The following is a 13,442-nucleotide window of genomic DNA, read 5'->3' as shown; positions in this document are numbered from 1 at the left end:
TGACTATTTAAATTTAAATTAACATTCCATGGATAAACAAACTGGTGTATTCATACGATGGACCATTATGCAGCTGTAAGAAGAAATGAAGTCATGAAGCATTTGACAACATGGATGAACCTGGAGGACATTATGTTGAGCGAAGCAAGCCAGACACAAAAGGACAAATACTGCATGATTGCATTACTATGAACCAAATATATTGTGTAACATACTGTATGATTCATAAAATTTATATGTACCCAGTATATTTAATTGAGAAATTATGTTTTTATTCAACTGTGTTTTCTTTTTAGTTTTTGTTTACATTTTCAATTATTAAATGTACAAAATAAAGTAAAAAATAAATTAATAACTATTTCAGTTGCTCAGTTGTAATAGCCCCATTTCAAGGGCTCAAAACCCACATGTAGCTAGTGGTTACTGTATTAGAATAAATGACAGAACATTTTCCTCACCACAGAAAGTCTACACTCCTCCAGAGACTTTTCTCTGTCTGCCCAGAAATGGGGAAAGCCCCACCTCGTCTTCTCCACCTGTATTTACTCCGACCTTCCCAAGGGTGTTGTTTAAAATGCCTCCACAGGGAGAGAAACAGGATGCTGCTAAGAACTTAGGAAGGAAGGCTGGATTGGAGTCCCCAAATCTGAGGCTTGAGGACAGCTCTGCCACTTTCCAGGTGTGTGACCCTGAGCAGTTCACGTCACCTCTGGTGTGCCTCAGCTCCTCACCCAAATAACAGAGGCAGAATACTCTCCCTGCCTCCTTCCATAGCTTTTAGGGCTAGGCAGTAGCGACATAACCTAGGAACATCCCCAGCGAGGGGCGGAAGCCTTGGAACAACGCTACACTGTGCCAAGTTTGCCCTCTCCTAGATCTTTCTTTGGTAGCTGTGAAACACCAGCTATAGTGATCCACCAGAACTTAATGGGACTCTCAGTAATGAAATTTACCCAAACTAAGCAAGCCGCCCTCTCCACCACTGCCCTGAAACTGGAATAGCTGTTGTCTACCTGTGACATTCTCTTTAATGGCTTTCCAGTCCTGCCTCCACATTTCCAGCAGGGTGATCTTTCTAAAATGGAAATCTAGAAACCTCCCTGCCTCCCTTTCTCCCCTAAGGTCTACACCACAAGAAAGATGCAATTGAAGTTCTTGAGAGCTTCAAGCACCAAGATCCCAGGTGACCCTGCCCCAGCCCACATCTTCCAGCAAATCTTTCCTGGCCCCTGCCTTATCCACCTGGGCAATGCTTTCTAATCCAGCTTCCAGACCCAGCATGGGCTTCACAGCTTTTGGGAAGTCCCCTGCAAGGCAGTCCCCGAGGCCACCTGCCTGACTCAGGGCCTGGCAGAGGGCAGGCGCAACACATGGGTCTCTCCAGCAAAGCGCACTCCCCTAGAGCTGTGAGAGGGTGCACAACCCTGGGGACCCCTTGATTTTGGACTTCTGGCCTCCACAACTGCAAGAGAACCAAAGTCCCCCCTCTCCTCTGGGTTCCACCTGGGAGGCCACCTGCCCACCCCTGCTCTGGGCCAACTCCTTCCCTCCCTGACCGCTCAGATCCTACCAGTGGCCCCCTCATGTGCTTAGGGCACCCTGTGCCCCCCACCCCCGCTTCAGCACTCGGGCTCTATTCTGTGATTGACCTGGTTTCTCCTTTAAATCATCCCCGCCAGGAGACCCAAGGTTCTCCAAGAGAGAGGAGAGCCTCCTGCATGTTTCTGTGCTCCCCAGATGGCCTGTAGAATATGCTGGATTAGACTGGTGCATAATGAGAAACGCCCTGCGTTGTGCTGCGAAGTGCCCCAGGAACGGTGTCTCCTCAGATGGATTTTCATAAATACGATTACCTATGCCTCAGTGTTTGCATCCGTGAAGTGGAGGCAAACTCCAGCTCAGGGCTGACAGGAAGGAAGTACCTCAAAGCAAGCCCTGCGAGGCCCTCAATGCTAAGTGTTCCCTTCCCTATCTTCGCCTTGCTGATTTCCCTATCAGGGTACATCCATCCCAAAGGCTCCTTGGCTACAGGCTCTACCACAAAGATCCTATCTCCCACCAACTGAACTTCAAAAGCATCTTTATCTTCAGGGCCCACCTCAAGGAAGGTCCATTCCTAACTTACTTCTCTTGGTAATCCTTTTATTCTAGGTCTGCAGGCACACCCATCCATCCTTATCTGGAGTGTCCTCAAACTGTTGTCTTTCCAGGAAGGGTGTCTCCTATCTACAGACCTCCAGGAGGCAAGGACAGGGACCAATACCCAAGGGAGTGACTCTGGGCCTGAGACTGGGCCCTGCTGCAGCCCTGCCACCCTCTAGCTGGGAGACGTAAGACAAAGCCGCCCAGCCTACAGGGGCTGTTTCCCCATTTCCACCTCTGTAGAATGAAGGAGGTGGGCTCCGGTCCCTCCAGCTCAGAAACTGCAGTAAGGGGCTGAGATGGACAGGCAGACTTACCGTACACTGATCGCCTGCATTACTCCCTTCTAGCCGAAGAGGACCAGGGTCGAGTGGACAGAAGTCAGGGATACTTCCAGGAACGGCAGTTTCATGGGTCAGTGGCCGGTGACAAAGCCACCGTGCAGGTCAGGCAGCCCTTCCGAGAATCCCTCACTGCTCTGGACAAGAAGCACTGGCAGCAGTTGAGTGACATGATGCCGGGCTCTGGGGGAGCTGAGTTCAGCCTGGTGAGGCTTCAGTAGGGCCTTCTGTGAGCTCAGCTGGGGGCTGCCGAGAGCTGTGGGGCGGCAGGGCAGGGGCGAGAACCTGGCAGAGGAGAGCGAGCACAGGCCCCTGAGTGGCCAGCGGGCCCGAGTCCTCACTCGCTTCTGCCATCAATCTGATGTCCTAACCAGCTGGTCCTCAGCCTCTCCTGGGACCTGGGGCACTGAGCAGCCCCACTGACGATGGCCATCAGGGCCCAGAGCAGTGCGTGGCCCGGGGCAGATGTCTGCTTCCTGCCTCTTGCTGAAGGAGCCTGCAACGGGCAGAGCTCCTTTGTGGCCAGGCACGGGGTCTCTTTAACTTCTGTATCCCCAGACTCCAGGGATGCTTGGAATACTGTACTTCCTTAATACATGCTGACCATATGCATGGGTCAAGGGAAAACAGCAGAGAGGAAGCAATAAAGAGGATCAACGAGCAGAATCATCAAGGAACTTATGTGACAGGATACAATAGTTCTGGAGTGTCTGAACAATGGAAGGCCAGCAATTGCAGATGACAAGGGTCAAGGCACACCTTGGATTTTGGAATTATCATCCTAAATCCTTGGACCAAATTCCCGCCCTCCCCCATGTGACCTCTGCTGGCTACTTTCCTTCTGATGGATACATCCATTCTGTCTTCTACAAGCGAAGAAGCAAAAAAGACAGGGAGCGTGAAATGCTCTAAGGTTGGTACTGTAGGGGCTAGATAAATACATTTCTTTAAATGAATGAATTACAACGTCCCCACCCTTCGCTCAATCAACCAACCATTCATTCTGTCAGCTCCTGTCTAATACCTGGCCCGGGTTCCCCCATCCTGCCCCTCACCCCCAGAAATTCCCTGTGCTTCCTCCCACTCTTCCTGTTAAGGGCACTCAGCTTTGATCACCCGGCTGGACTTCTGGTGCCAAGGAACTAGAAACCATGACCAAGACTTGAGAACACATCCAGCCATGGATTGCACAGGCTGCCCCTGCCCCAGGCCCTGCCCTGTGGGGCCAGGAGCAGCAGGGAGCCAGGGACTGAACGGTGCACCCACCCGCCCCTCGCAGCCACCATGCTGCCTGCCATGTGCACCTCTGCGAGGCCCCGGTGGGCGTCAGGTACCCAATGCACGCTGGCGGGAGTGGCCAGATATGGGAGCACAGGAGCCAGACTGCCTAGGTTTGAATCCTGATTATAGCCATGTAAAATATGTGTGACCTTGGACAGAGGAGTCAACCTCTCTGTGCCTTGATCCCCTTAACTATAAAACTGTCCTACTAAATAGTGCCTTCCCTGAAAAGGAATTGATGGATGTAGCAGTATTTGGTCAGGGACATGGAGGTGGCCCCTGTAGCTGCTGTTGGCGAGCCATGTGCATATTTACATCCAGAGGAGAGAGGGCATCTGTGGGAAAGAGGGCAAAGGTGGAAGAAAGCGAGAGTCAAAGCTTCGTATGCCCTGAGCAAGCCAGTCCCCAGGTGCCAGGCTCTGGATCGTAAGCTACGGAGAATCTCTAGGGAGGACAAGGTGACACACCAGGCTGCGCAGAGTGGGGGGGCAGAGAGGCCAGGGAGAGAAGTCAGATTTATAAGTCACCTGCCGGGCACGCTGAGCGCCTCTCCCAGCATCATCCATGATAGGAATACGACATCATATTCTTGTCCCTGTTTTAGAAATGAGGCTCGGAGAGGCTGAACAGCTTGCCTGAAGCACACAGCATATTGGGGATCTGAACCAAGGGAGGCGAGACTCCCCACGGCGAGGGCAGGCACTCCCTCTCCACAACTGGCATGCTGTGTAGATCAGTGTGACCCTAAGCAAGTTGCAGAAGTCACATTTAAACCATCCCTGAAATCTGAGTCTGAGCCAAAGTCCACAATACAGACTGTCACTTGTGCACTCTTCCCAAGAGCTAAGAGCAGAGTGTGAATTCTGCCACTCTCCAAGCTGTGCAGCTCTGAGCAAAGCTACTGGACATCTTGGAGCCTGAGATTCTATATTTGCAAAGTAGGGGTGATGATAAGGATAGCTAAGCCAGAAAGTGAACAGAGGTTGAAAAGCATTAAAATACTATGAGAACTAGGCCAGTGATCTAGGTTAATTTTACAGATAGAGATAAACAAAAAAAACATTAAATTTTTGGTGATGAATAAAAGTAATAATGATGCTCACTACGATGGAGAAATCTCTGAAATGTCTTCTCTAGAAAAAGCCAACTGAATAAACAAGAACCAGCTCCTACCAAAGGGTGGGTTCTAGCTCAGGTGCAAAGCAGGCTCTGTTTTCATCTTGTGCAGAGCAATGCAGGACTTGAAAAAATTAAACTGAAGGGCTGTGTCTCCTTTGCCAGGGAACATGGGAAAGAAGAGGCAGTCCTTTCCACCACCCAGTTCCCGGTCTGGCCCTGCACAGTCTGGAAAAACAGACCATGCCCTGCCAGGGGCAAGAACGGTGGCCCGCGGGGCCCTCCATGCCAGCCAAGGGACAGCCTCTGACGGCACTGGTCACAGGAGGGGCAGGGCCACTGGCGGCCACGGCTTCCACCCCAGCCCACCAGCCGCCTGGCTCAGCACAAGGGTTAAACCCAGAGCAGATGGGTCCCGGAGCCGAGGCCGGGCTGTCGCCCACTTGAGCAGGGCCCCGGATGCTCTCCTCCCGTGCCACTGTAACGCATTCTCATTTGGGCTGGTTTGTCCATGTCCTGTGGCTCTGAGAGGACACTGACTGGCCCATCTCCTGCAAGAGGCGGCACAGTGCAGCGGCTAGGCGCACGGTCCCGGGACCCACTTCCCGGGTGCCAGCCCTCACAAAAATTAATGTGGCGCCTTGGGCAGGCTTATGAAGCCTCTTCTATCTTGGCTTTTCATCTGCAAAATAGAAATAATAATACAGGCGCTTTTGTACAATTTTAAAACCCCAACGTTTTTGGTAATTTTGCAACTTGACCTGACCTCCCACGGGGAGTTTACTGACTGTCTTTATCTCACCTAGTGTGAAAATTAATGTATTTCCCTATGGAAGTCATAGGGCTTGGTTAGAGGCACTGCCCCAGATGCACGGTTTGTCACACATGATGGGTGCACTCCGCTGCCTCTCGCACATCTCAAACCAGCATGAATTCCGAAGCACAGCTCACCCCAAGCACTCGGAAGGAGGGACAGAGGACCTGGAGGTCCAGCTCCCAGGGTTGTGCTGGACCTGGCTGCGCTCACACATATAAAGTGTCTCCGGCACTCGGCCGGGGGCCAAGCACAGAGCAGGAGCGCAGGAACTGTTCCCAGAAAGGACGCAAAGGCGGGACTGGGAACAGGTTTGCATCCTTGCTCTGCAGCTGCCTGACTTTGGGAAGCCACTTAAGCTCCCCTGGCCCCGGTCTGCTTATTTGTACAAGGCAGGTAATTGCCGCAGTAGAGGGCTGCTGTGGGGTCACGGCAGGCGCACAACCACAACTAGACGGCGTTTCACTCGAGATCGCTCCACTCCTTAAGGTACAGGCATTGCAGAGCCTCTCAGCTCCAGAGAGGACTCACAAAGACCCTGAGGCTGGCAGAAGGGTTAGGAGGCACGGAGGGGGAGCGGATGGGGCTCCAGCAGTTGAGCACCTGCTTGCCAATAGGAAGTCCTAAGTTCGGGCCCTGTGCCTCCTAAAAACAAAAAAAAACAGACAAACAACAAGCAAACAAATGAGAAAACCAACTCAGGGAGCAGATGTGGCTCAGTGACTGGGCACCAGCTTCCCACGTACGAGGGCCAGAGTTGATCACTGGTACCGCAAAAAAAAACAAAAAACAAAAAAAGCTTGAACCCCAAAGGCAAGTCTTTTCTTGAGTCCTTGCCAAGGAATGACAAAAGCCCATCAATTGTGGTGGGTTTTCCTTTTTTTTTTTTTTTAAAGATTTATTATTTATTTCTCTCCCCTTTCCCGTACCATCCTCTGGTCCGTCCCCGTCGCCCCCGCCCCCCGCCCCATGGGTGTCTGGTCTCTCTGTCCATTCGCTGTGTATTCTTCTGTGTCCACTTGGATTCTTATCAGCGGCACTGGAAATCTGTCTCTTTTTGTTGCATCGTCTTGCTGCGTCAGCTCTCCGTGTGTGCGGCACCATTCCTGGGCAGGCTGGGCTTTTTTCGTGCCGGGTGACTCTCCTTACACTTGGGGCTGCCCTACGCGGGGTCACCCCTGCATGGCACGGCACTCCTTGCGCGCATCAGCACTGTGCATGGGCCAGCTCCACACGGGTCAGGGGGCCCTGGGTTTGAACCCTGGACCTCCCATGTGGTTGGCAAATGCTCTATCAGTTGAGCGAAATCCGTTTCCCCATCAACTGTGTTTTATTTCATTTTTCCTTATGTTTGTGGTCTATTTGCTGGTAACCAACCAAGAATTATGAAATATTATTAATACTGATATTAATATTTGAGGTTTCCTCTCCTCTCCTCCAGCCAGCCCTCTGGGCCCAGTTTTGCTTTTACACATGCATCTTCTATAGCTGAGATTCCACTGGGAAGGAAAAAGAGTGTCCCAGACAGCTTTTTTTTGCCTCACCTACCTGGGCAGCAATCTGAGGAGGGAAAGGAAGGGGAGGGGAAGGGAGGGGAGTGGAAGAGGTGACTCACAGCTCTGGAAGTCAGGAGCTCTGAGTTGCAGCCCTAATTCTGCAACTTTGGGCTTCAGCCTCAGCCTCAGCTTCTTTATCTGCAAAACGGGAGCAAATTCACCTGTTCCACTGACCTCATGGTGAATTCTGGGAGGAGTGTGGGCAGTTGTTCCTGCCAGATCAAACCCTAGAATGGTTTCCAAAAACCATTCTATTACTGGTTTAGCTATCACTACCACGAGCTATTCTCCCGCCTATCTCCATCTGGCTAAGGTATTTGGAAGAGCCTGCTTTTTGCAGCTGGAAACATCAGAGTTAGGGTTGGTCAGGTTCTTAAGGCAAATTCCGGCCTGGTGTCTCTAATTTCAAGGTCCATCTGTCCATCCATTTCAGCAGAGTCGAGGAAAGGCATTCCTGGACAGCTCAAAAGGACAAAGATGGCTGGGTCTTCACAGCAAAATTACACATACCTATCATCATCAGTCAGCTCAGGGCAAAATGCCACAGGCCCTAGAGCAGCTTCTGCCTCGGAGAGAGTGACCTGGAAAATGCAGGCACGGCCGGTGAGCACCGGTAACCTATTCCTGGACCCCGACTTGCCACACTGAGCCATGTGGCCTCGCAGAGGAGTTCCCCTGTGTGAGTATCAGTTGGATCATCTGGAAAATGGGGATATGGATTACATCCTGCCTCACAGGACAGGTGTAAGGTTTACGGGTGCAATGGATTAAACAAAGTTTAGCATAAAATATGCATCCCAAATATGCCAGTTCTTTCCATAACAGCGGGTCCAAAAGCAAACAAACAGAAAACGGCAGGTCACAAAGATGTAAAGGAAGATCAAGCCAAACTACCTAAGTAAACACAGGGGCTGGAAATGAGGGTAAAGGGCTTTGCAGCCAAACTTTGCCGAGTAAGCAATAAAGACAACCTGCATCATTCATGTGCGAGCTCAGGGAGCTCAAAGGGCTTTAACAGACGTGAGCTCACTGGGATTTTTTTATTAGCTTCTAAGACAAGTTAACAGGTTCCTCCAACTATGCTGAGCCGGTGAAACTGCAGCCTCCCTCGGCCTCCCTCGACACACGGAGGCCGGCACAACTTTCCTAAGACTGCCGGGTGGCCAAGAGCCAAGATTTGTAACTTGATCTACAATCTGTCACGAGCCAGAAGGAAATTAATTTTTTAAAAACTAAATTTCCTAGAGCAACATGAAAGGAATTCTGTTTGTGTTTTTCTAAGGCACAGAGCAGAGTGGGAAGAAAGGAGGCTCCGGGGTCAGCCCCGGGTGCATTCCCGGCTCAGCTGCTTCCTGGACGTGTTTCCAAGTCTGCAAACTGACACACACAAAACTCACCTGAAGGGCTGGGCTAAGGGGCTGCTGTAACAAATGGGGGGGAGGGCGCACGGTCCAGGCACGTGGGCACCAAGGGATAGTTGCTATTATGTCACCCCCTTTAGATGGGCCATTTTCTTTCTCCTCCTTGAGTTTCCGGCCACGCTCTCAAGACCATTCCGTGTCCTCAGGGCAATGTGAGGGACGTGGGCCCCACATCAGCTCTGCCCCCTGGCCTTGCCCTGGGCAGTGGCACCTCAGCACAGGAGGACCCGCGCCCCGATCGTGGCTCTCCGGCAGCACTGTTGGGTAGAAGGAGCAGGGGCCGGGTGCTAGGTGGAGAGTTTCCCTCTCTCTAAGGAAGCCTCAGGTCCCTCTTGGGTGACATGGGGGCTTGGATTCCCATGTGATTACTCAATCCAATGAGATAATGTCTGTGAATGTGTTCTATAAACTGTAAACTGCTGAGCAAGTGTGAGTATGCAGCCGCCCTCTCCTCCCCCACCTCCCTGTGTGCGGCGACGGCTGTGAAGGCAAGTGGGGGGGGGGGAAGTGTGGGACCAAGGAGCCCACGGAGGCCCCGAGGGTGCAGCCCGAATCCTGGGAGGGGACGGGGCAGGGGACCCCAGGCCAGGCTCTCTCGGGTAAGAGGCAGGCTTCCCAGGTCAAACGCCAGCGCCGACGTTCACGGATCCCTCCGGCAAATTCAGCCTGTGCCTGGCCCCAGTGGCCCTTTCCCGGGTGCCCACCCGAGGAAGAGGGAAACTCCCGCACCCCCCTCCCACAGCCCGTGCAGGCAGCGGGGGTGGCGGGCCACGGTGACAGGCCTCACTCTGGGATCGGGGCACCCATTCACCTGCTCAGGTCACCCTGGTCAGCTTTACTCCCGTCACAAGCATGGCTCTGGGGTCAAGAGCACGAGGACCAGACCACACGCATGTCCCAGCTCAGTCGCCGTCTGTAACACCAGCAGAACAACAGCAGCACACCGGCCCCCGGATGCCAGGGTTAGCCCGGGTCCCCAGGACACAGTGGCGCTTAATGAAAGTGAGCCGTGTGGTTAGTTTCCGTGCTATTGAGCCGGCGTCCCCAGCAGTAAAAGGGAGAGGTAAGAGCACCTGCCCAGAAGTTTATTACGAGGATTAAATGAGAAGATGCGTGTCACGCGCTCGGTGCGGTGCCTGGCACTTGACGAATGCTCATTAAAGGAGAACTACTTAAGCAGGTGGGGACATCCACGGCCTATGGCGAGCTGCTTGGCCAGGAGCCCCGGCCCCTGGAGGAGGGAGGCCTGCCCCGGCTTGGACAGGCAGAGTCTCTGGTCAGTGATTAAGGGGCAGCCGCGGGATTCGGCTGCTCGGGCAGGGCCGCGCTGGGCCGGTGCCTCGGCTGGCCCTTGGTCAGGGTGATGCGATCTTCCCGGAAGGCCTGGGTGACTCGAGCACCAGCGCCGGCCGCCCCATCCCTGGGGCCTCACACTCACTGGCCAACGATGACAGACGCTTCGTAAAAGAGGCCGGAGACTCCAGGGCCCTCGAAACTGCCAACAGGGGGAGGAGGACCCGGACGGAGCCAGGGAGGGCAGGACAGAGGCGCTGGCGTGTGCCATTTAATAAAAACCACCCCCGTGTTGTTTACCGTCGTCGAGGTATGAGCACAGCACGGCAGGTCAGGGTGCCAGGCTGCGCTCCGGGACCGGAGCCAAAGACAACTAGGACTGGGGGCGGGCAGAGGGGGGGCAGATAGTGAGAGGAAGCCGATGGGTGGTGACCGAGGAGGAGGGGAGGGACAGACAAACGTGGGGTGGGGGACTGGGGAGGGAGAGAGACAGACAGACACAGAGACAGAGAGAGACAGACACAGAGACAGAGAGAGACAGGCACAGAGACAGAGGCAGAGACAGACAGAGATGGAGACAGAGAGAGCAAGAGCAAGATAGAGACAGAGAGAGCAAGTGAGACAGAGACAGAGAAAGACAGAGACAGAGAGAGCTCGAGTGAGACAGAGACACAGAGACTCAGAGTCAGAGAGAGACAGAGACAGAGGCAGACAGAGACAGAGAGAGACAGAGAGACAGAGACAGAGACAGAGAGCAAAACAGAGACACAGAGACACAGAGAACTCCTGTGAGTCAGGCAGCCCAAACAATACAGAAAACACAATTTCTGGTCACAGGGAGTCTACCTGCCACCTGCCCCATCAACCCATGAGGATAAACCAGTGCCCATTTTAACACACGCTGGGAAGGCGTGGGGTGGGCTGAGGGCACAGGCAGGGTGCCAAGTCCCGGCTCAACCCCTTCCTTGCTGAGTGGTGTCAGGAGAGTTGAACAGCAGTTCCTCATCTGTGACACTCCCCTGAAAGGGCACTCGTGAGGATTTAGTATGCCCAGAAGTAGAAAGGGCTTAGAACAGGGCCAGGACACTAGCAACCCCTCCGGCAAACATCAACCGTTACTGCCCACTTCTACCCTGGCCTGTGCGACCGAAATTTTAATGCCTCTTTTTGCACGTGAGGCAAAGGAGAGGCGGGTAAGCGACTTGCTCTAAGTCACGCGGCTCATGGTCTGGGGTGGAGAAATCAAAGGGAAGAAGCACCACGTTCTGTGGGAAACCTGTGCTTTGTTCTTCTACCCTGGAACTGGGCTACACTAGTTGCTCTGCCTGCAGGTTTTCGTCCCTGAGAAACGAGAGATGATGATGGAGCGAGAGTGGCTGCTCAGCTCCCGGCGGGGCCTACAGCGCGCCCGGCACAGCAGCGTCAGCATGGGACCACAGAGGCCAACCCAAGGCGACGTCGGCAACATACGACAACATGGCTTAACACGGCTTCTCCAGGGCACAGAAACGCTGCCGACGCTGCGGCCAGGCTCAAGCACCTCCATCCAGGGTTAAAATAGAGGGGAAAGTCATCCTGGGACCCAGGAAACTTGTCCTCAGGATGCCATCCGGAGGCTCAGCCTCTAAGGGGCAAGAGACACATGATGGCTGAGGTGCAGGTGCCCGCCCCATGCTTCAGACCTCCTGGGAGCAGGGCTGCCCCCAGGCCCTCCCCAGTGTTCGTCAGCCTCTGCATAGGGCTGAGGACAGCGACCCACGCTGGTAAAGCGGGCCAGGCCAGTAGGTCCTGGGCCTGGCCTGCGCAGGGGAGAGGGAGAAGAAAACGGCAGGAGAAAGGCCAGACCACGGGGCCACAGGAAAGGGGAGCCCCGAAGGCTGGTGTATGGCTGTGTTTTCACCCAGCCTGTCTCAGTCAGCCTTCGGGGACCAGTAACTATGTCTTCGCTTCATCACGGGCCCCATTCTTTCCTAGTAAGCCGGGGACGAAGAGTGCAGATGTGGTGGCTGGAATCCATCCTGACTCTGGGTGAGGGGCCCAACCTCCCTGAGCCGCCGTTTCCTCACCTGCAAATTGAGGAAAACATCCTCCTAGATGTTAAAATGCCCACGACCTGCCACGTCATAGGCCCCCTTGTCATAAAACGGTCACCAGCATTCACAAAAAAAGTCATGCGTTCAACTTCGCACTTGTTGACGATGAAAAGGCTACATTTGAATAAACAGTTATGGCATAAATGAACAGAATCATTACCAGGCCCTGCTGCTCGGAGGAAACTTGGGAAAAGACCAAGTGGAAGTGGAAGGAGGCAAGAGAAGGGACAGTTCTGACCTCGGGTTAACTGTAGGCTGACCAGGGCTGGGCAAAGGCCTGTGGGACGACTCTTCTGGCATTCTAGGAACTCCAGGCAGGGGGGACCAGCCACGGACTCTTTCATATTGAAGAAAAGCAGCATTCGCAAGCTTCGACCTCTGGGTCCGGGATTTGCAGGCAGGCTACTTCTATTCTCAGTTTCCTTTTCTGTAAAGTGGGGACAACATTATTATCTATCTACATTGTCTGAAGCACTTATAAGAGGGTCTAGCATATCGTTAATACTCAATAAACGTGAGTTATTCATTTTATTCCTACTTAGCATTATTGCTGTGGGCCCTCCACAGTCTCTCTTCTCTCCTCTTCCTGAGAATCGGCACTTTCTCAGAGACACACGTCACCAAGGCCATAAAGACAACCACCCCTGTGGGAGACAAGTCTCCCTGGAGACATCTGGGAGAAGTGAAGGCACTTTCTCGGCAGTGGGTCCACATTCCGACAATTCTTTAATCCCTTGCCCCTTTCTCCCAACAGACAGCACAGCCCATGAGGGCTGGACCACGACCGCGTTGCTCACCATTATTTCCCAGGATGCAGGACAGTGCTGGACCTGCACCAGGTACTCGATAAAAGGGATGGAATGACCGGCACACGACGTCCACTCAGCGAGGCTCAGGGACTAGCCACGAGCAGAAAGGCCAGCCACCGTAAGCTCCCCCGTGGACTCCTGGACCCCAAATGCGAGCGTCGGGAGGCCCAGCAGCCGCGCTTGGCCCCCGCCTCCCCGCCGGCTCCACCCGCCCCAGCACTTTGCCCGTCTGTACCACCTCCGTGCGCGTCATCTGCACACCAGCACCTCTCTCCGACAAACCCATGAGGCTGGCATCTTCAGCCCCAGGTCGCAGATGAACAACGCGGGCCTTAGAAAACTGCTGGGCCCCACCCCAGGCTGCAGAGCTGACAGGAGGCTCAGGGGCCAGGCTGATTCCCAGGCCTCTAGCTTCTGCATCATGGGCTGAGTAAAGTGCTAAAGGACACGTCGGTTAGTCAAAGGGAAGAAAATGAAGGAATGGAAACAACACTTTGTTCCCAAAGAACGCGGTCCTCTCTTTGCAGCTAACGTGCAGGGAAAACTGCTTCGTGGCAGGGCAAAAAGACATTCTGG

General features: G+C 53.7%; 1 long non-coding RNA gene across 10 annotated transcripts in view; it reads right to left on the bottom strand.

Moving 5' to 3' along the window:
* The window catches only part of LOC101412618 (uncharacterized), a 405,636-nt gene that overhangs the window by 267,751 nt on the left and 124,443 nt on the right, over positions 1–13,442 (bottom strand). For 7 of the 10 annotated variants that reach the window (XR_011645691.1, XR_011645694.1, XR_011645696.1 and 4 more), the window contains exon 4: positions 12,296–12,484. The exons of the other annotated variants lie outside the window; for them this stretch is intronic. This is a non-coding gene — a long non-coding RNA (uncharacterized lncRNA). The remainder of the gene's footprint in view (positions 1–12,295; positions 12,485–13,442) is intronic. 10 annotated transcript variants of the gene reach the window in all.

Source organism: Dasypus novemcinctus, chromosome 14 (genome assembly GCF_030445035.2).
Source record: "Dasypus novemcinctus isolate mDasNov1 chromosome 14, mDasNov1.1.hap2, whole genome shotgun sequence".
Taxonomy (NCBI): Eukaryota; Metazoa; Chordata; class Mammalia; order Cingulata; family Dasypodidae; genus Dasypus; species Dasypus novemcinctus.
The sequence above is the reverse complement of the archived record's forward strand: the minus strand, read 5'-3'. Positions and strand labels throughout refer to the sequence as shown.